Source organism: Equus przewalskii, chromosome 4 (genome assembly GCF_037783145.1).
Source record: "Equus przewalskii isolate Varuska chromosome 4, EquPr2, whole genome shotgun sequence".
NCBI classification, from domain to species: Eukaryota; Metazoa; Chordata; class Mammalia; order Perissodactyla; family Equidae; genus Equus; species Equus przewalskii.
In genome coordinates this window covers 89345274-89373075 of record NC_091834.1, presented here as the reverse complement: position 1 = coordinate 89373075, position 27802 = coordinate 89345274, and the positions used below count along the sequence as shown (strand labels likewise).

The 27802-nt window shown below is 39.2% G+C and overlaps 1 protein-coding gene across 11 annotated transcripts in view; it reads left to right on the top strand.

Annotated features, from left to right (window-relative positions):
• Positions 1-10158: 10158 nt before the first annotated feature.
• The window catches only part of CNOT4 (CCR4-NOT transcription complex subunit 4), a 139623-nt gene continuing 121979 nt past the window's right edge, over positions 10159-27802 (top strand). For 6 of the 11 annotated variants that reach the window (XM_070617815.1, XM_008534969.2, XM_070617813.1 and 3 more), the window contains exon 1: positions 10159-12251. The gene's annotated coding sequence lies outside the window, so the exon portion shown is untranslated. Of the gene's footprint in view, positions 12252-12969; positions 13056-27802 lie in introns of all 11 variants that reach the window. The other 5 variants (XM_070617812.1, XM_070617811.1, XM_070617814.1 and 2 more) reach the window with 3 other exon arrangements.

The following is a 27802-nucleotide window of genomic DNA, read 5'->3' as shown; positions in this document are numbered from 1 at the left end:
TAGTTTTTCAAGGTCTCCCAGATGAACACAAATTATTATAGTTTTTGTCTCTGTCCCTGGATTTTTCACCCAATAGAAATAATTTATTTTGGTACCATATTGAGCATGCAGTGCAAAGAATCTCTCCCTTCCACATCTTCCCCCTAGCCACAGATCACTTCCACAGAAGGACATACTAGTTCCTTGTATGTCCTTCTGGAGATATTCTTTGCATATACGATTTTTTTTCACAAATGATAATATACCATACACATACGTCTGTTCCCTGCCTTTTTTGCATACCAGAACATGGTGAACTTGGCTCCATACCAGTATATATAGACATGTATCATTCCTTTACATGAGCATATAGAACTCCATTGTATGAATATACTATAATTTCCCTAGCTGGTCTAATATCATTGGGCACGTAGAGCCTATGTTTTGCTATTGTAAACAATACTGAAAAGAATATAGTTAAACATACAGACCACAAGTATTTTAGAGGGAATAACATTAGGTAAACGCTGAAAAAGAAGGCTCTTTGAAGCCTTTTGGGGGGTACTTATTTCCAAACTTAAAAAAAGGAAAAAAATTTTTAAAATCTCTAGTAATTTAGGAGAATAATGAACTATAATACAAATATAGGTTTGTAATATGCAAAAGAAAACTGGATTTTTTGGAATGAATTATTCTCTTTATGAGTAGGATAGTTTAAGAATTAAATGAAGTGTTTGGATAGCAGAATGAGATGGTTGAAGAGAAATAACTTTAGCTACATATGCACAGATCTTTCCAGTATACAACGGCCTTAAAGCTGGAAAAGGTATAGAACACAGGACTACAAGTTTGAAATGATTAAGGCTGGGAGAAGGGTCTTAGTCATGAAAACACAGCAGAATGAACAGGTTTAAGTAGCGTTGCAGAGAAACATGGCAACGTGAGAGGTGGAGAACAAGGGCAAGTGAGTTACAATGGAACTAAGGGCAAGTCTTGAATCAAAAAGAAATAATAACAATATCCAAAGGATGGCTATACAATGATGGGCCCAAACAGGGTCAGCATGAAACCCATGGAAGCCTCTCTGCAAATATTATTGTGCATTTCAATCCTTCCGACTTGGGGGAGTATTAGCCAGGGGAAGGTGGGGGCAACAAAGAGGGCAATCAATCAATATGCCATTGAGTTTTGCCTAAGTTTCTGGACAGCTAAAGCCCAGGCATGTGACCTAGACTCTGCAATTAGCTGCTCTTTCTAGGACTCGTTGAGTGATGCAAGGAGGAAGAGTTAGATTTTACCTATGGCAGTATGCGACAGATACAACAGTGCCATTAAGCCATGCAGAACAATGGTGAGAGATGTGATGCCTGAACGTCTGTCCTCTTAACCAGGCTGCTCCAGCTGCCAGCCCCCTGGTTCCTGCCTGTTTTCTAAGCCTGGTTCTCTATTTCCCAGACAATTCTGTGAGTCATCCAGTATCCTCCTAATAAATTTATTTTCCACTTATGTTACCCAGGGTCCATTGCTGTTCTTTGTATTCAGGAACCCTGACTGATTCAGTGAACATTAAGTAAGCAAGCAACCTCAACTAGAGCCAGCCTCTGACAGAAATAAGGACAGGGACAGAGATCTTCAGAACTGGGGTCCTAAATGAGATAACCTCCAACACTGGGCTATAAGCTTGGTCTCTTCATGTTAGGCCAGAGAAGCAAAAAGCAGGGCAAATGTACAGAAGGGCTGCACTGATCTCTGGGGATTAGATAACTCTCATTCCTCCTGATGAAGTTATCAGGTCTGTTGGAAGATAAGTGTCTGACTGCTCTTCTCCCCAGGAAATGGGAGCTGGCTGGGTGTAGGAGAGGGGAGGAGCAGGGAGTCAAGAGGAAATTGACAAAGGTATCCAGGGCATGGCTGCAGATTTCAAACCCAATCATTCAAAGGGAGCCTGGTGGAAGGTGGCAAAAGATCTGTAAGTTGGAAACGGTAGGACACCATGAACAGGCTGAGTGATTCTTTGTGATACTAGCACAGAGGAAGTTGAGCCCCAGCACTTCATCCATTAGCGAAAGGAACTCATTTGCTTTGCTTGCTGCCATACCCTCAATGGTGCCTGTTATATTGTAGGTCCTCAATAAGTGTTGAATGAATGAAAGAATTATTAAAGATTGGACATCCACCATTAGTTGGCACATCAGGGCATCTCATGTAGGTGGGATGGAATGACATACAGGGTTTCAAAATTCAAATTCCTCATCATTGGGCCTATAGTGTCTACTTCCTGGATATTTGCAGCAGTAATTGCTCAGGATTCTGCTGCCTGCTAAGCTATGTGAAGGCACCCATCACAGCTCCTGGTGCTCACCAAGCTGTCACTTGCCCTGGTTGCCATCTCCTCCTTCTCTGTGCATCATTGTGGCAGATATACTGGACTCTTCAAGGTGCCAAAGCTCCTCTGAATTCTGGGCAAATGTGCTTTGGATGTCACGCTTTATGAACGAGTATTAAAGACCTGATGCTTGTATACCAATGTCACACAGAGATTTTAGGGAGATGGCTCTTTCAGAGTTGACTCATACTCACATCTTCTCCTCTCTCCAGTACATACACCTGCAGTTGGGTGCCCACATTATTCAGATACGAGTTTATGGAGGGGGCTGAACTGGGACACAAATCTGAGTAACAAACATGAGTCAGTATCATCCCCTGGCCCGCCAGTGACTAAGGCTTCGTTACAATCTTGTATGTCAGGTTCTTCCCTGGAGATTCATCTCTCAGGAGATATATTGGGATCTTCTACAGGCATACTTCTGCTAGCTAGCCCTCAGTTTCTCAGGGGTGTCAGACTTGTATGAATCCCAGGAGTAGACACAAATGAGATGCTCTCTTGGATCCTTCTTAGACAAAGTTAGCAGTTTCAAGCATATACAATAACTTTTTTTTAACTCCCCTGCAATAAAATCAACAAGATCAAAAAACTTTTAAATCAAGTTTCCATTTTATAGGAAAATATGTTGAAAACAAAATCATAGCGATAGAAAGGAGGTCAATGGTTGCTTGAGGTTGGGGTAGGGAGAGAAGATTGACTGAAGCTTACTGGGTTAGGGCACTGTTCTATATCCTAATTGTGGTGGGGGTTATATGATTGTACATCTGTTGCATTAGTCTGAGTCCCTTCAGAAGCAGACCTAGAGGTAAGAACTTGGATGAAAGTAGCTATGTGGGAGATGATTCCAAGAAATACAGAAAGTGAGGAAGTATGGAAAGTGAGACAGGGAAGAGAGAAAAAGAGCACATTAATGATCACTTTACTGTGGTGGGCAACTGGTGTTCAATCCTGCATTGTCTTGACTTGAAGTGTATTCCATAATCTCTTATTATTTCTTAGACATTTTATTTTAAACATTACTTTGAGGAATAATTTAAAAGCTAGGATAATGTAGGCTTCCTCCTGAGAATTTCTGTTTCCCTCTACCAAGTACCTGATGGTGCTAGCAGGCAAGGACAGGACTGAATCACCTAGATGACCCACTGGAGAGTACCTACCTACCCTTACTTTCTGAAGTTGGGCATTTCAAAGTCCCAGTCAAAGGGAGAGGGTCTCCACCTTCAGATATGTTGAATTCCAACCCCTGTTCCTTTAGTCCCAGGTGAGCATGAAGCCACTCCACTTTTCAACTGTTCCCCCCAGATGAGCAAATGGTCCCAGGGTAAAAGCAGTAATCTTTTAGCATATTTAACAAGGAAGGGGATCTTTATCCTTGGCAGCCAAAGGACTTACCTTTCGCCATTGGCCAAAGGCAGCTTTGTCTCTTAGATGACTTTTTTGCAAGAGCAAATGCCCCTTGGACATAAATGGCTTCAATTCATCTCTTTCCCAGATCAAGGCCTACTATATTATTATGTCTTTGATGTTTATAGTAAATGTTTCTGGTATTTATCCAACTTCTTTTTTATTGTCTTTAGTGAACGGATAAAGAGACTTATATCTAATAAGCCCCCAGGAGCCAGGAAGTAGAGTGAAGAGAGTCACATCTGGATGGTCCTGGAGATTCATTCCAGTCCCTCCTTCGGTATTGCGATAGAGTAGAATACTGTTCAGCAAATATTCCCTCCACCTAACCTCCATGAGGAGTTCACTTCCTAGCTCTTTTGATGTTCAACTTGGCCATGTGAGTTGCTTTGACTACTGAGATGTTGCCAAATGTAGGTGCAAGGAGAGGCTTCAAACGGGCTTGCGTATTTGGGGTTGCCCTCCTGTACCTCTGTCATTGCCATGAGAAGAACTTTTCTCAGGAAGTTGCTGCCCCTTCAGCCTGGGCCCCAGAATGAACAGACACGAACGTAATCCTGAGTCTAACTCACAGAGGAGCCAACCCCAGATGGACTTGCAGCTTGAAGCAGAGCAACCCAGACGAACCTGGTTTACATATGTTGCCCCCCCAGCTGACTAGCAGTTGCATGAGAGAAAACAAATGATAATTCTTTTGAGACACTGCATTTTCGGGGTAGTTTGCTACACAGCACTTCCGTGGCAAGAGCTAATCATACAAATAGCCTAGGAAGAAGCTGGCTCAGCAGATCTAAGTTATCACAACAGAAAACAAGGCTATTATCAGAATCTGAGCTCCAGAAGCTTCTCTTTTCTAACAGGACATTCCCCAACCAAGAGGTTCTCATGGTTACATAATTGTCTAGATGCTCCCCATTTCCCATTCTCTACAACATCACAAGAGTGTGGTTCATCACCTTGGAGGCCTCCCCACCTTTTTGGGGAGTACACCCAGTTTATTTATGCCAGGCTTAAGCATGTGTCTTTGGGGGATAATGAGGAACGATGCCCTGCTGAATCTCCAGTATGTTTTCCCCACTAAGTCTTATTTTGCATTTACACTATGCAGCACTAGTGGTGTGTGTGCCTCTGCCCGCTTTGCACAATAAGGGGAAAGGTTGGTCAGAATTATCTTTTTTTTTTGGAGGAAGATTAGCCCTGAGCTAAAATCTGCCACCAATCCTCCTCTTTTTGCTGAGGAAGATTGACCCTGAGCTAACATCTGTGCCTATCTTCCTCTACTTTGTACGTGAGATGCCTGCCACAGCATGCCTTGGTAAGCCGTGTGTGTAGGTCCGTGCCTGGGATCTGAACCAGTGAACCCCTGGCTGCCAAAGTGGAATGTGTGAACTTAACTACTGCAGCACTGGACTGACCCCTGGTCAGAATCATCTTGTATGCTGTTACCAAAAGCCAGAAATCCCAATCACTCCGTTAAAAACCCATTATCCAAACTTAACAAATCTTACTATTTTGGCGTGCGTGTTTTTTGAGTTATTTCATATCCTTATTGCTGATATATAGGAATGTTATTGATTTTTCTATGTTGATATTGTATCCAACAACTTTGCCGAACTCTTATTTTCATTGTTTGCTCATACATTCTCTTGAATTTTCCATGCTGAAAATCATATCTGTATATAATGAGAGTTTTTTCTCTTTCTTTCTAGTTCTTTTAACCTCTTGTTTCCTTTTTAAAGGTATGCTTTTTTTCTTTTTGGTGAGGAAGATTGGCCCTCAGCTAACATCTGTTGCCAATCTTCTTCTTTTTTTTCTCCTCAAAGCCACAGTACATAGTTGTATATCCTACTTGTAAGCCCTTCTAATTCTTCTATGTGGGATGCCACCACAGCATGGCTTGATGAGTTGTGTGTAGGTCTGTGCTCAGGATCTGAACTGGCAAACTCCAGGTCGCTGAAGCCGAGCGTGGGAACTTAACCACTATGCAACTGGGCCAGCCCCTTTTGTTTCCTTTTTATGTCTTTTTGCATCAGCTGGACCCTCCAGTATGATGCTGAATAGACTATGATAACAGTGAACATGCTTGTCATGTTTTAAAGAAAATGCTTTTAAAATTCCACTATTAAGTATAATATTTACTGTAGGTTTTTAGTGGATTATGGAAGTTCCCTTTATTCCTAGTTTTCTAAAGTATATATTTTGATCATTGAGCATTGACTTTTACTGAAAACTTTTCCTGCATCTATTAGAATGATCATACTTATTTTCTATTTTAATCTGTTGATGTGGTAAAATATACTGCATTTGTCTCCATAAGTGAAGAAGCTGATTAAGAAGAGTTGAATGAGAGGCATTATATATTTCTTGAATGACTGGCAAAACTAGCCTTCAAAAATATTCAGACTTAGTGTCTTTCAGCAGGAGAAACCTGACAACTGATTCAATTTTTTCATGATTGTTCCTGAATAATATAATTGTTTTCACTGTGAAGCACAAAGGAGAGTACAAAATGTATTTACATCTCTTAAAAATAATAGCAACATGAACTCCTGTGTGTCTCCAAGATAGATTAAGAAACAGACCAGCATCAGTTCCTTAGAAGTTCTCTGTGTAACCCTCTAAGATCATGTCCTTTCCCGGCCCCCCCATAGAGATAACCATGTCCTGAATTTTGTATAAAACATTTCATTGCTTTTCTTTGTAATTTTAACTCTATTTATGTATCCCTGGGCAATATTATTTAGTTCCGCGTATTTTTTTTTTAAAGATTGGCCTTGAGTTAACATCTGTTGCCAGTCTTTTTATTTTCTCTTTCTCCCCAAAGCCCCCCAGTACATAGTTGTATATTTTAGTTGTAGGTCCTTCTGGTTGTGCTATGTGGGATGCTGCCTCAGCCTGGCTTGATGAGTAGTGCCACGTCCGCGCCCGGGATCTGAACCAGCGAAACCCTGGGCTGCAAAAGCGGAGCATATGAACTTAACCACTTGGCCACAGGGCTGGCCCCAAAGTTCTGCTGATTTTTGAACTTCATATAGAATGTATAATACTGTTATATAGCCATCTGTGACTGTCTTCCTTTGCCATATATTTTGTTTTTGAAATTCATTCTTTGAAATTGAAATGTGTAGCTATCGTTCATCTTTTTGCTGCTGCTGTATTACACCATACTAAATTACTCAATTTATCCATTCTACTATTGATTGACATTTGGGTTGTTTCTAGTGCTTTTACTACTATAACTAATGCTGCCATTAAGCCTCCTGGCATACCTGTGTAAAATACACACACACACACACACACACACATATATACACATATACAAACACCCCCCTCTAGGAGCAGAACTATTTGGTTGTAGGGTATATATTCACGGGCCATTCGCATTTCCTCTTATATGAATGATTTTAAAAAAGCAAACCAGCAAATGACAGCCTGTGAGCCAGCTACCTATTTTGGTAAATAAAGTTTTATTGGAACCAGGGCCAGGATTAGGGGGAGGGAAGTGAGGCAGGGTTGTGTAAATTCAGGGTCACATCTTCTCTTTATTTTATATTTTAATATTTTGTTTATCATGGATTTTTTTCGCATTTATTTTGACTTTTTAAAATGTTATATCAAGATATTTTTTATCTTGATTACTGCATCTTTTGGTGCTTCCTTAAATTTTGTGCCAAGGGAAATGCCTCCCTCACCTCACCCTAATCCTAGCCCTGCCCTAGTCTCAGCCCTGCCCTAGTCTAGTCCACTTATTATCTCCAGGCTGTACTTCTGCAATAGCTTCCTAACCGGCCTCTCCACTTCTACCTTTACCATCCTTCTTTTTTTTTTTTTTTAAAGATTTTATTTTTTCCTTTTTCTCTCCAAAGCCCCCCTCTGGTACATAGTTGTATATTCTCCGTTGTCGGTCCTTCTAGTTGTGGTATGTGGGACGCTGCCTCAGCGTGGTTTGATGAGCAGTGCCATGTCCGCGCCCAGGATTCGAACCAACGAAACACTGGGCTGCCGCAGTGGAGCGCGCAGACTTAACCACTTGGCCACGGGGCCGGCCCCCTATTTTCAGTGTTATACAGAAATGTATTCAAATATTTTTTGTTTGGTTCTTTTTTATTTCTAAATAATGGATTACATTATACACAATATATCATGTTGTAGTTTACTTATTTATTCTTTACCTCGTAATATATCATGGACATTCTTTCAGGTCAATATATAGTTCTTGCTCTTTCTCTTTTTTTATAGCCATGTAATTTTCCAGAGAATGGAAGTACAAAAATTAAATAACTTCCCCAGTGAGGGATATTCAGTAGCATGGTTTCTTAAAAATGTAAATTAGGGGGCCAGTCCCGTGTTCGAGTGGTTAAGTTTGTTTGCTCAGATTCAGCGGCCTAGGGCTCGGATCCTGGGTGTGGACATGGCAGCGCTCATTAGGCCATGTTGAGGCGGCTTCCCACATGCCACAACTAGAAGGACCTACAACTAAAATATACAACTATGTACTAGGGGGATTTGGGGAGAAAAAAGCAGGAAAAAAAAGAAGATTGGCAACAGTTTTTAGCTCAGGTGCCAATCTTTAAAAAAAAACGTAAATTAGATTATGCCTCTTTCCTTCAAAGGCTTTTCTTTTCCCATAGAATAAGATCAACATTTCTGGGGTCCACCTGGTGGCATAGTGGTTAAGTTTGTGTGCTCTACTTTGGCTGCCTGGGGTTCTCAGGTTCGGATCCCAGGCATGGACCTTCACACTGCTGACCAAGCCCTGCTGTGGCGGCATCCCATATACAAAGTAGAGGAAGAATGGCACAGATGTTACCTCAGGGACCATCTTCCTCACACCAAAAAAAGATCAACATTTCCTACTGTGGCGTGAAAGGCTCTGCAACGATCTGGTCCTGGCTTCTCTTTAAACTCACCTTACACCATTCTTCCTCTTGCTTTACCATAGCCCACCCCAGCCTTCTGGCAGGGTTTTTTCACCGTATGGTCCCTGCATATTTTCTACTCCTACCTTGTAAAGATGTTCCTTGACTATCCTCTTCTTCCCCACCAATCTAAACTAGTTTCCCTTCTTAAATGTTCTCATAACATGTTGTAAACACCTTCATAGTACTCATCCCAGATATACACAAGAAATTATATTTATATACTTGCATTTATTTATATGTCTCATTATTTCACCTCTGCCTGCTCCCCTAGGCACCATGCTCTATGAGACAGAGACAGTATTTTGCTGTACCACCAGCACCTAGCACAATGCTTAAAGGTAAAAAACATTTATTAAGTGAATAGATGATATGTCCCACACTGAGGAATCATTACGCAGCTAGGTAATAGATTTAATGTTAATTAACTTTTAAAATGATATGAGAATTAAGTGTTATATGGATAAGTCTATACGAAATTATACATACACACGTATACATACATATATATATATATATATGAAAAATTGGTAATATAGTATAGTAAAAGGATCATTGGCCTGAAAGGGTAGTGACTGTCGCTAGTTAGTTGGTGACCTAGGAAATGTCACTTTGCTTTTAGTCTCTATCAATGAATGACTCTCAGTAGGTGTGGTATTGCCCCCTAGTGTTGGATACTCTGGGAGGTACTACTGGCCTTTAGAGAGCAGGAGCCAGGTAAGGTAGACTTTCTGCAAAAAGGTGGGACCTTCCTCACATGGAAAATTATTTTGTGCCCCTCATGACTTTTTTTGTGTTTTTTTTTGAGGAAGATTAGCCTTGAGCTAACATCTGCTGCCAATCCTCCTCTTTTTGCTGAGGAAGTCTGGCCCTGAGCTAACATCTGTGCCCATCTTCCTCTATTTTATACGTGGGACGCCTACCACAGCATGGCTCGACAAGCGGTGCAAAGGTCCGCACCTGGGATCTGACCTGGGGAACCCTGGACTGCCAAAGTGGAACGTGTGAACTTAACCACTGTGCCGCCAGGCCCCCTCATGACTTTTTTATTTTTTATTTTATTTTTTTTCCTTTTTTTTTTTTCTCCCCAAAGCCTCCCAGTACATAGTTGTATATTCTTTGTTGTGGGTCCTTCTAGTTGTGGCATGTGGGACACTGCCTCAGCGTGGTTTAATGAACAGTACCATGTCTGCGCCCAGGATTTGAACCAACGAAACACTGGGCCACCTGCAGTGGAGCGTGTGAACTTAACCACTCGGCCACGGGGCCAGCCCCCCCCCCCCCACCATGACTTTTAAATGCCCAAGTGTAGGTGAAAAATCTATATATAATGATCTGTACCTAAAACATGACCTATTTTACACATGAACACAAACCTGTTTTTTAGTTTTACATAATTCTAACAGTGAATGTTTTAGGAATGCATCTACAGTAGACACTAAGGACAGATTAGTGTCGTCCACCAGAAGTGGCCACAATACCATACCTGTGTCAGTTGATATTTGTAGCTTTCACATTCATGGGGATCTTATTTATAGGTGCAAGCAAATGACGACGATTATATTTTCTAGAATAGTCAAGCCTAAGCATTTAAATACTGAAATACAAATCATTGTATTATAAATTACTTTCTTGGTATTTTTTATATTATGTATAGGGCATTATTTTGATTTAAAACAAATCACGTATGTAGGTAGGTTATACTACCTATGAATTTCATTTTAGGCTAATAAAGAGACATTATGAAAATACTTATTAGAAAAAGGTGTGTTGGGTAAAATAATGGTGTGAACCATTGGATTAGATGATGACGAGCTCTTCTTGTTCTTAATGTGATGGTTCTAATCTTTAATAATGGAAAGCATTTTTTTATTTTGTTCGTTACTTTGTTTATATTCCATTATAAAATTGGTAATATAAAAAAACACATTTAAAAAATATGTCTTCTATACCAAATGTTTAGACAGTTACCTAAAAGTAAATCCAAATGATTTCCCAAGTTTCCTTGCTAGATATTAATTTCATGATTATATCATTCCAAATTTATGGTAAATTGTGAGTTTATTGCATATTTTGTTTTCACCAAATAATTTTTGTCTCTAGGCTTGACAATGAAGAAACTGAAACACAAAGAACTAATACATTAAAAAAAGAATAAAATGAAGGCTTCTCACTAGGAGATTATGTTCACAGATTTAAAATTGCAACCTCTTTCCCTATTCCCTTTCCCTGTTTCAAATTTTTTCCTCAGTTAAGGTATACTATACATTTTAATCATATATTTTAAAAATTGCCTCCTATTTTTTCTCGGCCCCCGCGCCCCCCGACACTAGAGTAGATACAGGAATTCCTAGAATAGGAGCAGAGAGTTTTGTCTGTTTTGCTCACCGTCGTCTTCCCATGTATACAACAGTGCCGGGCACACAGGAGGAGCTCAATGAGTATTTGTTGTATGAATACACGCAATAAGCAAAAATGACTGCTTTGAGCGCCACTTCCACCAGAATTCTAGGAGGCAAGCTGGAGGGACCAGGAAATTGATTTTTGTGATTGAGGATTCCTCGGAGCTCGCAGGGATTGCGGGTGCATTCTTATACTCTTTGAGATATATCGAGGAGTTTGTGAACTTCGTGCGCAGAGCTCTGCAGTTGGAAAACGGACTAACAATAATTTGCACGGAAGTCCGCAGAATGTTAAGTTTATACCATCAGAAACACTTTTTTGTAACTGCATGGATCTTCCACTTTCTCTTGTACGTGCAGGACAATTTAAAGTATTTCTTCACCGGAGATTAACAGTGAGGATGGGATCAAGGGTGGTGGCTCCAAAATGCGCAAACACAGCAAACGAGTTAAACGCTCTTTCCGCAAACACACGTCAATTCAGCATCAAATTCTCATGCTAGATCAAATCCCGCGCTCCTCCTAGCCCTAATCTGCCTTCACCCGCCTCCTGTAATACCTATGATGGGCGGGACAGAGAAGAGCCGTTCTCAGCTACCCTCAAATTGGTTAGGCTCGTCCCGGGTTTTGGTGTGCCATATTTGAGCAAACACCGAGAAACGGAACCACTAACGAAGACTGCCGACCAAATGACAGCGGAGCAGCACACGCGGGCAGAGAAGGAAGCAAAACATGAAGAAAGGCAGTAGTCTAGCAGCCACGTGAGGAGGGCGAGCCCGTCAGCCCTCGGAGCGAGAACTTTGACTCCCGGCTTGCAGCTGGGCAGTTATCCTCCGAGGACTACAACTCCCAGGGTGCAGCGGGAGCGGCCCACCCCCGTCACTCCTCTCGCCCCTCCCCCGCCCCTCCCGGCCTGATCGGCGTGCGCCTGCGCACGGGAGGCCGGAGGAGTCTTACCCTAATGTAAGATGGTGGCCCGTCTGGCTGTGGAACCCACCGAAAGCTGAGAGTCTCTCTCTCTCAGCCGTAAAGGTCGGACTCGCTGAAGCAATCAGGCCCGGTTCTGAAGAGTTTTTTTCCCCGACGCTCGCTCAGTGGTCTCTTGTGAGGACGCGGCAGCGCGTGGAGTCGACTAAGGGAAAAGCGAGGCAAGGCAGGCGGGTGAGTCTATGCGGGGCTGGGCTTAAGGGGAAACCCGGGGCTGACCGGCTACGAGAGAGCGGAGGCTTCGCGGGGACTGTGCAGGCCGCACCCCCCTTTTTCCCCACCCCCCGCCTCATCTTCACCCTCCTCCTCCTCGGTCTTCCTCCTCCTCCTCCTCCAACTCCCTCTCCCCTCTACGCCACAGCAGTTAGCACCAGGAAAAGGGAGCGGAGCAGGCGGCGGCGCGGCGGCCAGCCCGACTCCTTCGGAAATTTCAATTGGGAGGCGAGGCGGCGTCTTGTCTTTAGCTCTCCCCCCTCCGTTTTGTAGGGGCAGGAATCTTAGGTCTCAGTCCTTTTTGTTTTCCCAGCCCCCTTTCCCTCTCTGACGTCCTTTCCTAGTGGCCAGGTCTCCCAAGACCAAAGCCATCACTTCCCCTCGGACCCGTGTTGCTGCTGCTCGTTAATCCCCCTGCTCATTGCCCACTCGTCCTGCTGCCTGTGTTTGGCTCCACTGCTGCCACTCTGCACTTAGCTTTTGCCCCCCTCGTGGGCTTGCAACCAGCCCCGATTCTGTCCGCCGCCCTCGAGCTGCTTCCGATTTGCAGGCTTTCCTTTAACTACATCTGTCATTTTGAAGCTGCCCCTGAAGTATCCAGATTATGTGCTGCTCATGCGAACCCACCTATTTCACAGCTTTTTGGGAATTGTCCGTTCCTTCCCTGTTTCCTATACAGATTCTTTAAACATACAGTTCCAGAAAAAAGGATGCCCTGTGTTGGCCCCTGAAAAGTCAAGGAAGTTGGGGAGTGAATGAAGTGAGGTAGGATACTCTTAAACGTTCTGAGTGAAGATCGTTTGTTCAGACTACTCAAGAGAGGAGCGTTTTCGTTTTGCGTTCAGTGATCTATTTGTGGATTATTCGCTCTTTTGGGACGTGGTGTTTTTTTTTTCCTCTTCTCATTTTGGACCGGTTTCTCCATGCTACTAAGCGTTCTTCTGAATTGCCTCTCCCCAGGACACTTAATGTGGGCTCTGATTATACCAACAAACATTAGCCTAGGCGTTTCAAAATAAGGTAAATCTGGCACACCACCAGATTCATCTGTGAACTCCACAAGCAAATATAAGTGGTGTTTTGATTATCTGCAGGTTGTGTGTGGGTTACAGATCCCTTCCATATTGAGAATTGGTTATTGACTAAGTGAGCTGTATTGATGTTCAGCGTAATTGATGACATTTTATTTATGGTTTGAGTGGAAATTTCCTCTCTAGCTAGTATCAGACTTAGTATTTTTGGATTTGGGAAATTCTGTCTTTACCATTTCTAGCATGGTAGGTATCTGAGTAAATTGCCTTCTCTTGAAAACCCATTAGATATGTAAGCAAAAGAAAAATCGATTTTTTTCCCCAAAATTAAATTTTTCCTTTTTTCCACAAAGAGGTAGGAGGCTGGGAAAAGAAATGGCAAAGCTGTGTACATACATGCATTTGGTGTCACTCACTGTCGTTATTATCTACATTAAAAAGCAGAAAACTAGAAGCAAGAGGTGGCTTATTATGTCTGTGTTTTGGCGAAAGCTAAATTGAAATGTACTGACTAATGGCATAATGGGAAGAAAGAGCCTTTGCTATAATCAGACCATTGTGAAATAATTACCACAATAGCAAACAGGATAACATTGATCAGATACATACATCTCAAGTTTAAACATAAATAAGACATTGTCTTCTTAAGATACATGTAAAAATGTTAAAAGTCATCGTAGCCCTCTTATGCAGCAATATTCCTCTTATTTGCAAAAGTAATAATATCTCAAGTGTAAGTACAAATCCCTTTTAATCACTTTTGCACATTACAGTACTGTTGTGATTTTTATACATTTTACCTGTAATACTTGAGGAATCTTCATTAGGCCTAACAGTTACTTAGTTGTGATAAATGGTCTGTTTTATCAAATATAAACCGAGGTTAGGAAAGCTGTTTGGAAACTTTTTTCCTTTTAGCGGCTTAAGTCTCAATTTGGGGAAACTAAATAAATCTCTACTCTTCTGAGAATTGGAAGCAATTTATATAGCAAACCTTGTCCTAAGTTATAAGTTGAGATTTAAAAAAAAATATTGTTCTTAGTTTGTCAGTAGGAATATATTTAATGCAACTGATCCAACTGATCTTCAACTCTAAGTAAAAAATATATTTCATTTTATTTGTAATAATTCCAGCATAGAAGCTTTCCACTTTGAACAAGCCTAACAGACACGTTTAGAAACTTTGGCAGTCATACTTGGCTGGATTGTAAGCCGTGTGTTCTAGGAGAGGACTGTTTGTCTGACAGAAGAGAGTAAATGACTTTAATATACCTTTTCTTTTGTAAAGATATTTTGACTCAATAAATATATTCTCTAGTAATTTTCTCCATGCCATATTTTTTCCTGCAATCATCAAATCCTTAGTTTCAGCACTCTGAAATCAAAATGAATTTATCTTGGGATCTTTAGCACATCTCAAGAAAATATCTGAAGTTCTCTGATGTTTTGATAGGAAATAGGGAGCTGAGATTTCGGAATATTTTTGTATGGTTTAAGTTTTAAATGTAACATTATAAACATTGCAGCTTCCTAATTTCCTGGTTTTTTTTTTGTTTTGTTTTGTTTTGTTTCATAGTTTGGACTACTTTCTACCAGTTTCAATAATTGAATTCTTCAGATGAATAGATTATTTCTATAGGAAAGTTTTTGAATATGAATTACTTAAAGTTGATTTATTATAAAATTTGTTTTCATAAAGTTCCATAGACAAATTTTTAATTTTGTTAGGATGAGAGAATTATATCAAATGGCAAAATGTAGGAAAATTATTTTGTAATGCCTTTCAACTGCAGTCTAAATGGAAGCACTGGTGATAACTTGCAACTCATTACTTTGCACAAGAAAGAAGGCCTTCCTTAAGGATGAACTCCTTAGGGGAGTTTTATTTTAAAAATGATTTTACGTGTCTGAAAAAATATCTTCTCAATTTAAGCAATATGATTTTAGAAGTCTTCTCTTTCTCTCCTTCCCTACTCCTGGTTTTAAGGTGAAGCTACATTCTTTATTTTAATTGTTTTTTTTTTTTTTGGTTCCTGCAAGTAATACTTGATTGAATCTGTTAATCTATTTCAACTCACTGTTGTTATTTTTGTAGACAATTCAAGTGAAATAGAAAGTTTTGATTTGTGAAAACGTCAGTCTCTGCTGACAATTCAGTTAGCTTTCTGTCATTAAGTGTAGTACTGTCTTGACTTTTTGTGAAGGAGGTTGGTTCCAAAGAAAAACAGTAGGGAAATAGGTTATAGAGATTTTTGGTGTTCTAGAAATAGTATAACTAGAACGTACTACATACTTTTCTCAGAGGATTTCTTAATCTAAGTGGAACTTGTAAATGGTTTTCATCCCACTGGAATAGCATGTTTTGGAGAAAAATTGTTAACACATTCTGAGAGTTGTAAAATTTTATGTTACCTCAGAGATACTAGGAATAATCTGCAAATTCTGCAAATCTGCCTATTCTTATACAAAATGTGTCAATATCTGATGTTTTAGAGATAGTAGTATGTATTTTTTTCTCATAAGTTGAGAGAACAAATTTTAAAGATGGCATCATTTTCTCAATTATTTAGTAATGCAAGGAAAGAAGATAAGTGGGACTTTTAAATCACATATTTAGTGGTTTTCTGAACGCACTTTTTTCAGAATTGTTTTTAATCTCATTATTATGTGGCCTTCGGTATTAGAAAACATTGGGTGGTAAATGTCAACTTTTTTTTTTTTTAAAGATTTTTAAAAAATTTTTTTTCCTTTTTCTCCCCAAAGCCCCCCAGTACATAGTTGTATATTCTTTGTTGTGGGTCCTTCTAGTTGTGACATGTGGGACGCTGCCTCAGCGTGATTTGATGAGCAGTGCCATGTCCACGCCCAGGATACAAACCAACGAAACACTGGGCCGCCTGCAGTGGAGTGCGGGAACTTAACCACTCGGCCGCGGGGCCAGCCCCAGTGTCAACTCTTTAAGGGTAGTAGTCCAGTGGGTTTTGTCGCATTTCTTTTTCATAGTAGCATCCTTTTATTTTTCATCCTTTTTTTTTTTTTTCAAAGAATAGTATCATCTTTTCAATCAGAAAGTAGTTTATAGAAGAGAAAACTTAACACTCTTTTGGCCCCTTAGATGGCTTTCCCAAAGCAGAGTTTTTCTTTTACCAGAAGAGAGAAATTACATGCTACTAAAAAGAAGATGATTACTTATACTTGCTGGGAAATCTTAGCTTTAAAGATAGTACAAGTACAAGGCAATTTGAATATGAGTTTATTTTTCTCCTAAGGAATTTGTGAGGATGATTTCATTCCTGCTAAACTCTGTTTATACGAGAGAGTTGTCCTGTTTTAAACTCTAGTTACATTGGGTGATGGGCAGGTGATGTATAGCTATGAGGATAAACCTTGCTCTTTGTGTATGTCAGATATCTGTTCAAAATCAAATACTTTTTTAAGTTATGTTAACTAAAATCTTGCCTCTTGATTATTTAGAGCAAATATGGAGAAGGGGAAATCAAAATAATCAGATTGGTTTGTATATATGCCTAAAACCAGTTTGAAAAAAAAAGTTAAGGCAAAAATGCAGTGTAATTAGGAGAATAAAATGCCAACATTTAAAGATAATAGGCGTTGTATTACTGCTTTTGGAAGGAATTAGTGAATGATGTTGTAGGGAAGGTAGTGATTGAATTTTGAAAAGTAGCTATAGACCGAAATAGCAAAAGGGTGGAGCATTTCTTAGCAGCAACAAACAGATACATTGTCATTAAGCCAAATATCTGAAATTTCTTAAGCATGTTTTTCAGTCTTTGGAATAAAGAGGAAGTGCTGATTTTTCTAATTATTTAAGAACCTACTAATTCACTCCCTGTTAAGGGCAATAGGTGTCTACAGATTGTGAATTTCCTGAAATAACATTGGCTGATTTGGGTTATTGAACATTGATTGTAGCAACCTTTCTTTTTTTCCTTATATTCTATCTTTCACATTTTACTTATGATTTTTTTCTGATGTTTTTGATTTTCAGCAGTTGTTTGGGTGAACCCTTTTGTAAATGCTGTAATTGAATGAAAATTTGAAATATAAACAGTATTGTTTTTGGTGGTAAGGTTAAATTTTCTTTTGATGGAGATCCCCTCCATTTTAATTAGATGTTTTCCCTCTAATTTTTACTAATTCTTAGGTGAGAATTAGGATCATGCAAGTTCTCTGTCAAATTAGGTTTTTCCAGAAACTTTGTTCTTACTCTAAATGGGGACCTAGGTACTTGTTGGGTAAAGAAAATGTGATGTATTTTGGTTTTGTCATTTGAGATGAAGTAAAGACATTATTAGTACTTTAAGAAAATAAACTTATTAATGTGAAAAATTTTAAGTATAAAAGTAGACACGAACCTCTGTATAGCTGTCATTTCAAAGATTATCAACTCATAGCTAATCTAGGTTCATCAATACCCCCACTTACTTTACCCTTCGTCCCTCTACTCTTTGATCTGCATTATTTTGAAGCAAATCCTAGTCAACACATTATTTCATTTGTACTAGAACTCTTTTGACGTAAACTATCTTGACTTTTTATCAGGATTATTCAATCAGCTTGTCAAATAATCTTTGAGTACTTATTATAGACCCACTTCTTAGGAAATGACCCAGCTTCTTCTAAGAGTTTATTATCTTGTTGGGTATACTTTCATAATAATATAACTAGCACTATCCAAAGCATTATACAAATAATGTGTGGTACATATAGTTTGAGTCCAGTATGTTAGTTAGGGATAGCTACACTATAGGATAGAGTGGGGCTTCTCGGAGAAAGTGGGACTTGAATAAAGAAGATGTACTATCTGCATAGATGGAGCACCTCCAGATGTAGAACGTCTGTACATTTCAGGTAGGTGATGGAAGCATGAGCAAACACTTATTGGTGGGGACCAGCATAATGGGAGAGGGTTATAACAAGTCAGATCTTAGTGGAATAATGTGTTAATTTCTGGCAATGGTGTCAGAGAAATTAGTATACTAGAGTAGAGCTAGATTATGAAAGGTGTATTCAGTGTCAGGTTGAATTTGATCTGCTAAGCAGCAAGGAGCCATTAAAGGTTGAGGGGGGTGGGCAGGGGATGACATAATAAAAGTGTTTTTTAGGAAGATTGCTCTTTCAGTAGTTTGCAGCATATTTTGGGATTGACAGTTGTGTTGAGTGTGAAAAATTAATGATTAGGACACCAAGGTAAGAGGCCATCTGAGAGATGTTAGTGTGGAGATTCTACAGGATTTGGCAACTTATCGGTGCCATTTTCTCTTCAGTCACTTATGTCCAGAAATGACACCAAGGTTTTGGAGAATAGAGAACTGAGGACATGTGCCCTATTTGTTTTTGTTAGTAAACTGCAATTTGTTATCCAAACCCTTCTTTTGGCAAGGAAGTGATGCAGGATTACTCAGATGATAATCTCAAAAAATTTCAGTAGAAAATGGCTACCAGTGTTTTTAAATAATTTTAGATATTCATTCACTGGGAAATAAGAATTTGGAAAATAAAATCTTTATTATATGATACTAAGAGATGGAACATATTTGTAAAAGAGAAATTTATACCTCCTCTGCTTCTTATGTGTGTCTGAGTTCAGGAGTATTAGGAAACTTATATTTGAACAGCCTATAACCAATATATATTAATGGATATCTATAAAGTTTAATGATAACCTGATTAGAGCAGAAGGAATGGCTGAAAATTCTGATGAAGTAAGGCACTAAATATTGTCATCTCCAAGCTCCCTTAAGGATGGATAAGGTTAGGTCAGCAGGCCAAAGAAGAATGTAGGGACGTTATTAAATGAAAGTTTATTCTTTGATTTATTTTGATACACTTTGGTTTGCAAAAGTATTGTTAAAAACACATCTGGTTAAACAACAGCCGTATTTATTTTATTTGGAAATTTTTAAAAGTTCTGAAGTTACTCTTTTCTTTGGTTTGGTGAGTCTTCATTAAGCCAGCTTTTTTCATCTATTGTGTATATCTGGATAGCATGCTTTCTTTGTTTTGTAAGGAAAATTTCACATTTCATCTTATTAGCAGGGGGGGAAAACGTAGATTTCTTGCTTTGTAAATAGTAGATGAATTATACTGTATTGTGATTTATTCTCTTCCGGTTTCTTCAGTATCACATTTATTCTTTCTCTGTGGTATTTAGCATGTGGATCTCAAGGATTCTCACAGTTGAGTGTGAAAACATCTCATGCTTAGGGTGCTTACAACTTCAAAATTAAATTTATCTTAGGCAGCTGGCCCCATGGCATAGTGGTTAAGTTTGACTGCTTCTCTTTGACACCCAGGGTTCTCTGGTTTGGATCCCAGGTGTGGACCTACACTGTTCCTCAGCCATGCTGTGGCAGCGACCCACATACAAAATAGAGGAAGACTGATTGGCACAAGTGTTAGCTCAGGGGTAATCTTCCTCAAGCCAAAAACAAAAAGAGGAAGATTGGCAACAGATGTTAGCTTAGTTATCTTAATCCACCAATCATTTTCTTTCCTCTTTTTATAAAAGGTATGACCTACCATGATGCCATGGACTGTTTAGGTACTTTGGAAATATTAATAAGGATAAAGATGATGATGCAATGTAGTACATTTTTGGGAAATATCTGCTTTTCGTTGACATTCCTTCCATCCTAAGACCTCCTTAATCCTGGTAATGTGACAGAGCTATTTTTGACGTTTTTTTACTTATTTCTCTGGTCATGTGTACTATCTAATATGGTCACTAGAATAGAAAACTACTGCCTCCTCCTTGAGGGTTTGTTTTAACAGGGGCTTTAAAGTGTTAATTTTGGGCTTAAGATTGAATTGAGATACCCTTTGTGCAGGAGAATCTTGAGAAGGATTATGAATCTGTCTCATTGCCACCTAGTCTATGTGGGAGGAAAGTAAATATCAAATATGAAGTATAGGAAAACCTTAGTATTTGAGAATATCTTCAGTAGTAGCTGCTAGATTATTCTTTTCGCCAAGAAATTTTAATTTAATCCCTTGGAGTGTGGAGCCACTTATAAGTGTCACAGTGGATGGTGGGGAGAGGAGAAAATGGCTCCCTGCTCCAAAAATCTCTCCCAGATTTTAATAACTTGAATTAATCTCAAGTTATTAATACTTTGCGTATTTTTCGTTCATACAGTTCTTGGGAGGGAGCTGATTTTGTGTGAGTGCCTTGGGTAGCCGGGAGGATAGGTGCATTGTAAAGAGGCAGAAAATACAGTGGGAAGACTTCAAATTTTAATAATGGCTACTGTGCATTTTTGCCTAAGGCATTAATGGCTCTGGCTCCTTTGCTGCCTTTGGCTACATACTTTATGTTTTCTTTTCTAAATTAGACTGTCAGTACTAGTTGGGAAGGCTACCACCTTTAACCATCTCCAAATGAAACTAGTATCCCTGTCTAGGCTTGTGCATTTTAATCTCTCTTGCTCAAAACCTGACCATTTTTATGTCTTTCCTCTGCCAGAAGGAAAGGGAAGCGAGAAAGAGAAGAAAATGATAAGTATGATACTCCCCATCTGCTTGTGTGTTAGTATTATTCTAAGATTGTTGTATGGAACAACCTCTGCCTTTCCTTTTCAATTTTATGTAATCAGTTATAAATAGCTTTGTGAATTTACTAAATGAATCTTTAGAAGCCTTTTAAAGGTCCTTCAGCCATAAAGTTGGTGATAGGTTGAAGAGTACCTGTATAAGTTAGGTGCCTAGAGGTACTTTTTTGGAATTTCTTGCTTCTACTAAAATCTTTTCTGTCATACTGGACCTTGTCCTAAATGTGAGTTTGTTTCCAAAAAGTAAAGCTATTAGTCTTTTCTTTAAGGTAGTTACTCTCCCTGCATTGTATGCAAATCTGTTTCGATCCTGATGAAAGTAAAATACTTTAATACAGGCATGCTAACAAAAGAACGTTTGTTAGTTCTCTGTCACCATATATTCTCTTGTCATGCCTACCATTTATTTTCAGCAGCTTTGGAGAACTCTGAATAATATGTGATGTATTTGTGTTTACAGATTGTGCTTTTTATTATGTACTACTAAATTCTACAATTTTTAAAACTTGGCATGATATTAAAGGAAATACTGCTCTTCAGTATTTGGGGGAAAGGACTAATTTAAGTGATTTTTCATAGTTGAACATAGTTTTCAATGCCTATAGTTTTCCTTGCAAGCCCTTTGAACTCTTCCTGTTTTTATTTATTGCTCCTACTAGGAGTGTGCAATATAGTATGGAGTCAGACTGTCTTAGTGTGAATCTGGGCCCTGCCACTTACTATTTGTCAGACTTCACATAAGTTATTTTACCCTGTCTGGGCCTCCGCTTCCTTATGTGTAGGATGGAGATACGGATTGTTGTGTGGAATAAAAGAGTTAATGTATGTAAAGTGCTTGGAATAGAGTTTGGCACATAGTAAGCGCTGTATAAGTGTTTGCTATTTTTATACATTTGAAAGAATCAAAAAAAATCTATTTTTGAAGATTTATCTTTTTATTCAATATGCTTTTTTATGTCTAGGTAGTAGTTATTTCACCAGCTGGAAGCACAGGTAATGTGTTTGAGGGAGTAATCAAAGGACTGGTCTGCCTGGAATTCTTTTGAATCAGAGAGTAATGGAAAATGAACCTGGATAGGTATGATAAAAAGTGATTGTGGAGTGTTTTGAACTAAGGCAGCAATTTAGATGTTGATAAGAGGGGAATCATTGCAATCTTTTCAAGTTTTTTTTTTTTTTTAAGTCAGGAGAGTGATGCATTTAAAATAGTAGTTAGGGAAGATGGTTTTGAGTGTCCTTAGTAGCATAGAATTATTTGATTTCATGTGGACCAGAAGATTGTTTTTTTGGTTTGTTCTGTTCACTGATTTATCCAAAGTGACCCAAACAGTGCCTGGTAGATAGTAGGCATTCAATAAATGCATATTGGATGAATGAACCTTATGGAAAACTGAGATAACAGAGTAGCACAAAGGACCCTAATTAAACTTTTGGGATTCCTGCCTTAAAGGGTTAGAAGTGAAAAAAGTATTAAAGAAACAGTTGGAGAGGTAGAAGGAAGATTGAAAAGTTTGTCTCTGAAAACAAAGGAAGAATTTTTCCGGAAGAAAGAAGTCACAGATAGGGATAGGAAGACCCAGGATAGTATTGCTTCTATTTCAAGAAGAGAAAAGAAATTAACATAGTCCTGTAAAACATGGAAGGAGAATGAGAATGGAGAAAGCCCTTTGGCTTGTGGTATGATGATCACTAACCACATTAAAGCAATTTCAGTAGACTGGAATGTAAATCACATTGAGGGGAGGTTAAGGAAGGTGCTAAGTGGAAATTGTAGGTAAAGACCAGTCAGTCTAGAAAAGGACTGTAAAAAATGGCAAGAAGACAAATTATAATAGCAGCTTTCATAGTTATTGAATGTGTACTATGAGAGATTCTATTAGAGATGAGAAAACTTGAGGCAGTTTGTGCTAAATGTTCTTAAGTTTCATAGTAGAGAAGACTTATTACACATGCTGCTTCAGGGCTCTGCCACTTGCTAACTCTGTAACCTTGGGGAAGTTGCTTCATCTTTTTGTGCCTCAGTATTCTCCCTTATAACATGGAGGCAATGGTAGCGCCTATTTGATAGATCTGTGGTGAGGATTATATTATTTAATCTTTTTAAAACACTTAGAACAGTGCTTGGTATGTGGTAAACGTTTGATAACTGTTAGCTATTATTCTCATCCACTGCTGAAGTGAAGTAGAGAGTAGGATTGGAGGCTTGAAGAGAAGAAATAGAACAAAAAAGGAATTAATAAAATTATTGGTAAGTATTAGCAAGAACTAAATGGAAAGACCTTAGAACTTTTGCTCTGGCTGTTCCCTCTGTCTGAAGAACGATTTTCCACATACCCATATTACTATCTCAACTCCTTCAGACCTTTGCTCAAATGATCTCCTTTCAATAAGGCTTACCCTGACTATTTACTTACAGTTGGAATCCAGGCTCCTCTCCCCCAATATTTGCATTGTTTTGCTTTTTTCTGTAATTCTTATCTTCAAACCTATCAAGTAATCCGCTTATTCATTATATAAACTGTTTGTTATAGATCTCCATCTAGTAGGGTAGGGATGTTTTTTCTCTGACTTATCCCAGGTTCTGGGAATAGTACTTGGTACATAGTAGGAGCTCAGTATATGCTTACTGAATAAATAAATTATTTTACCTTTGAAGTGGGATGGATGGGGAAATGAGTTCAAGTGCTGGTGGTGATACTTTTTTTGGAGGAGAGCCAATTTTCGGAGATGGACCAATACTGCATAGAAGTTGACTTTCTCAAGGACTTCCTCTTCTTTCTCACATGAGTTTTCTGAGTCCATTTTGGTCCTAGTTTTCCTGGAAATCACTTGGGAAACAAATTTACCTGAGGAAAGGGAAATATAAATGAATCTTTTTTTTTTTTTTTGCTACAGTAATTATATTTTACATTTGATTAGATAATAAAAGCTTATCTTTGAGTGCTTATTAGATGCTAGGCACTGTTCTAATCTCTTTATATTATTAGTTTTTAAAAACTCTACAGGGGCCGGACCCGTGGCGCAGCAGTTAAGTTCGCATGTTGTGCTTCAGCGGCCCAGGGTTCGCCGGTTCAGATCCCAGGTGCGGACATGGCACTGCTCGGCAAGCCTTGCTGTGGCAGGCGTCCCACATATAAAGTAGAGGAAGATGGGCACGATGTTAGCTCAGGGCCAGACTTCCTCAGCAAAAAGAGGAGGATTGGCAGCAGATGTTAGCTCAGGGCCAGACTTCCTCAGCAAAAAGAGGATTGGCAGCAGATATTAGCTCAGGGCTAATCTTCCTCAAAAAAAACCAACCTGTACAGCTACCTTACAAGTAATTGCAGTTTCCTTGCAAGCCATCGTTGGGTGTGAAGGAGAAGCCCTTTGCCCTGAGACTAAGAACATGCTTCCCCAGATTGTTGTGTTCTATTGACAGGGAGCTTCTGATACCTCATTCTTCCCTCCAATACGCAGAGCCTTGACACTATTACTTGCCTGAGGTCCATCAGGACTAAGCTCTTTATATCCTTTATCCCTTTTTATGTCAGTCACCCAGGTGACACTTCATGTCTCACACTTTAATCCCCACAAGGTTCTGAATATTTCCTATTTTTTTCACTCCTCTCCATCATCAGCAAAATTTCTCGTATCCTTGTTTTTTTTTTCCCTAAACACTTCCTCTGCTTTCTACTTTTCTGAAGACACTGCTTCCCCTCCAGCCTTCTTAATATGTTGGCCATTAAGTTTTTAATTTTTTTCTTATATTCCATTGTCAGGGGTCAGTGGGGACTCCCATGCGCTGAGGTTTCAGACTCCATTTCCCATTCTTACCTCCTCAATTGAATGGGAGTCGAAGAGGGTGCCTGGTTCCACTGAGCCTGGAAATGGGGCAGATAGTTTTCATTCCCCTCTCTTCTGTAAAACTCATCTGTTAACAGGTATATATTGTCCATAAACCCTCATGTTTACTGGCATCTACTGCGCCCTGGATTGCTCCTTATCTTGCCTGTTTTGGTTCCTAGCTTACTGTCATTCTTGCTGACACTATGCCTCTTTTAATTGTTGGTTATTTCAACATATACTATCTATAGTCCTTCTAATACTGTGGCCTCTTAAGTTCTAAAATTCCTCTTCTCTAATGATCTTGCTGTCCACCCTATCGCAGCCCCTCACTCCATGTTCATATCTTACACCTTGTTATTACTAATAACTTGAACCCCTCCATGATTTTCAGTTCATGCAACCCCCCTCTCTGACCACCATCTACGTTTTCAGCTCCTTCCCCGAAGTACCCCAACTCACCAATCTTTTACTGTCATAGGGACCTCCAGTCTACAGATTCTATTCCCTTTTCACTGTCTCTTGCCCCCTTGATTTCCTTTTTGCCCGTCTTACTCAGTGTCCATTCATTACCTAGTGATTGATCATTATGTTCGTCCCCTTTTATGTGCCTTCAACTCCCTTGCTCCTTTCTTGCTACTTCATACTTACTTGACAAAACCTCAACCCTAGTTAAATTCTCTGAGTACTTCGTGTCTGCACTTGTACAGCTGAAAGTGACTGAAGAAAAATACAATTTTGATGACCACTCTCATTTTAAATTGATGGTAAGAAACCTCAGATGGCCCTTAATATATCTCACAATCCTGGTCTATTTCTTTACTCTCTTCACTTTCCCCTCTCCTACATGACTTAGTTTATGCATTTCCCCTTCTCAAACTTCCAACCCTCCTTCTCATATTCACTCTCAGTTGATGGATCTGTTTTCTATTTCATTGAGAAAATAGAAGCAGTCAGAATATTCACAGACTCCACCACCACATCTATGTACCTACTAATCTGACTCACAGACCTTGCCTGCCTTCTCTTACTATAGATGAAATGTCTTTGCTACTGTCTTAACCCAGTTCCTCTGATAAATGCATTAGAGCCCATCCCCTTTCATTTGCTCTATACATTGCTCTAGCAATTCTCCCCCTTCTCTGTCCATCATCAGTTCTTCCTTCTCTTCTGTATCCTTCCCATCTAAATGTACGAACATGCCATTATTTTTCTCATCATAAAAATATCTTCTCTTGGTCACTTTTCCTTGCTCTTCTCTATTTCCATTGTTGTAGAACCTCTTAAAACATTGTCTAAATGCACTTGTTCTAGTAATTTTCTCATGTTCTTTCTTATACCTATTCCAGTGAGGCTTTTGCCCCTACCACTGTACTAAGAGTGTTTTTGTTCAGGTCTGACAACAACGACGTTGTTAAATCTAGTTGTCAGTTCTTTGCCTTATGCGATCAATCTACATTTGACAAAGTTATTCTCTCTTTCTTCTTTGATATACTTATTTCACTTGCCTTTTAGGATACCACATTCCTTTGGTTTTCCTCATAACTCTTTAGCTGTTCCTCCTGAATCTTTCTTGAGAGATCCTCTTCTTTTCCTACCTCTCAACATTGGGATATCCCAAGGCTCAGTCCTTAATTATCGTCTCTGTCTACCCACACTCCCTTGGTGATCTCTGCTAGTTTTGTGGCTTTGAATACCTTCTTAATGTTGATGACTCTCAAATTTATTTTTTCAGTCCAGACTGCTCTCTTGAACTCCAGATTTATATATCTAGTTTCCTACTCAGTATCTCCACTTGAATGACTATTAAACATCTCAAACTCAACATGTCGAAAATGGATTCTCTCTTTGCCCCCGCAAATCTGCTCTCCCATACCTGCTTCACCCGCGTAGCCTTTCTCATCTCAGTTGTTAGCGGCTTCAAGTTGCTCAGGCCAGAAACCTTGGAGATGTTCTTGATTATCTTGCTCTCACATCCCACGTTCGTTCCATCAGAAACTTGTTGGCTCTACCTTTAAAACATATGCAGAATTCAACCAACTTTCACTGTCTCCATAACCACCATCATCTCTTGCTGGGTAATTGTAACAGCCTTCTAACCGATTCCCTGCTTTTACCCTTTTCTCTATAGTCTTTTACTAATACAGCTGTCAGAATGATCCTTTGAAAAAATAAATCAGATGGCAAGACATGTTGTCCTAGTTTAAGAAATTTCATGAGTTGATAAGATTAGAGATAAGTCTATCTTATTTCACTAAATCTCATTGGCTTGGAAGGTATATTTATTGTAGACTTTGATTATGCCAGTTTTTATGTGTAGGGAAAGAGTTGTCAGGAATGGTTCGTGGCCTTCCTCTTTTTCCCCTCCTATCCCTCCTCTCCTCCACCCTACACACAGAAAGACTTGACACCTATATCCCTGAGGAAATTGGAAAGAGAGAGTCTGAGTTGGTTGCTATTCCAGAAAGTGACCGCCCTTTCTTAATAGAAGTCTGTTGTTATTTTACTACTACCTCTAACCCCCTTTCGCAACACTTGCTTTCCCCTCAACTCCCACCAAATTTAGTGTCCTCCCTCTACCCCTGCCCTTTCTCTGTTTTTCCCTGCTTTCAAATGGAAATGTTGTATTTCCTTAGATGTTTGGCTCTTTTCAAATTAGTATTTTATACTCTAAACTCTCTTTTCAGATATCCTGAAACCCATTCTTAAGGCCAATGTGAGTTGGTTTTACTTTTGTTAATAAAGTTTCCAGAATGATTCTGAACCTGATAGTAAAAGGGAAATTGATACAAATAAGTGAAGAAATCATGTGTAAAATTGTGGGGAAAATGAAAGATGTTTTTATTGGGTACTCTGAATGTACTTGTCATAATGCTAATGATTTCTAGAGGAGTTATACTGTACTACATAGAAAGAAGGTTGAAGATCTGTTGGCAAAGAATTCACAGTTCATTTCTTTTATCTCTTTACGTTCTTTTCTCTGAAGGCAAATGTTCTCTAATCAGTTTTCCTTTGATTCTCTTTCAGAGAGTTCTCTTGTGCTGGGATCAATGATCATATCGCAAATTGTGATATTGTGTAAACATTA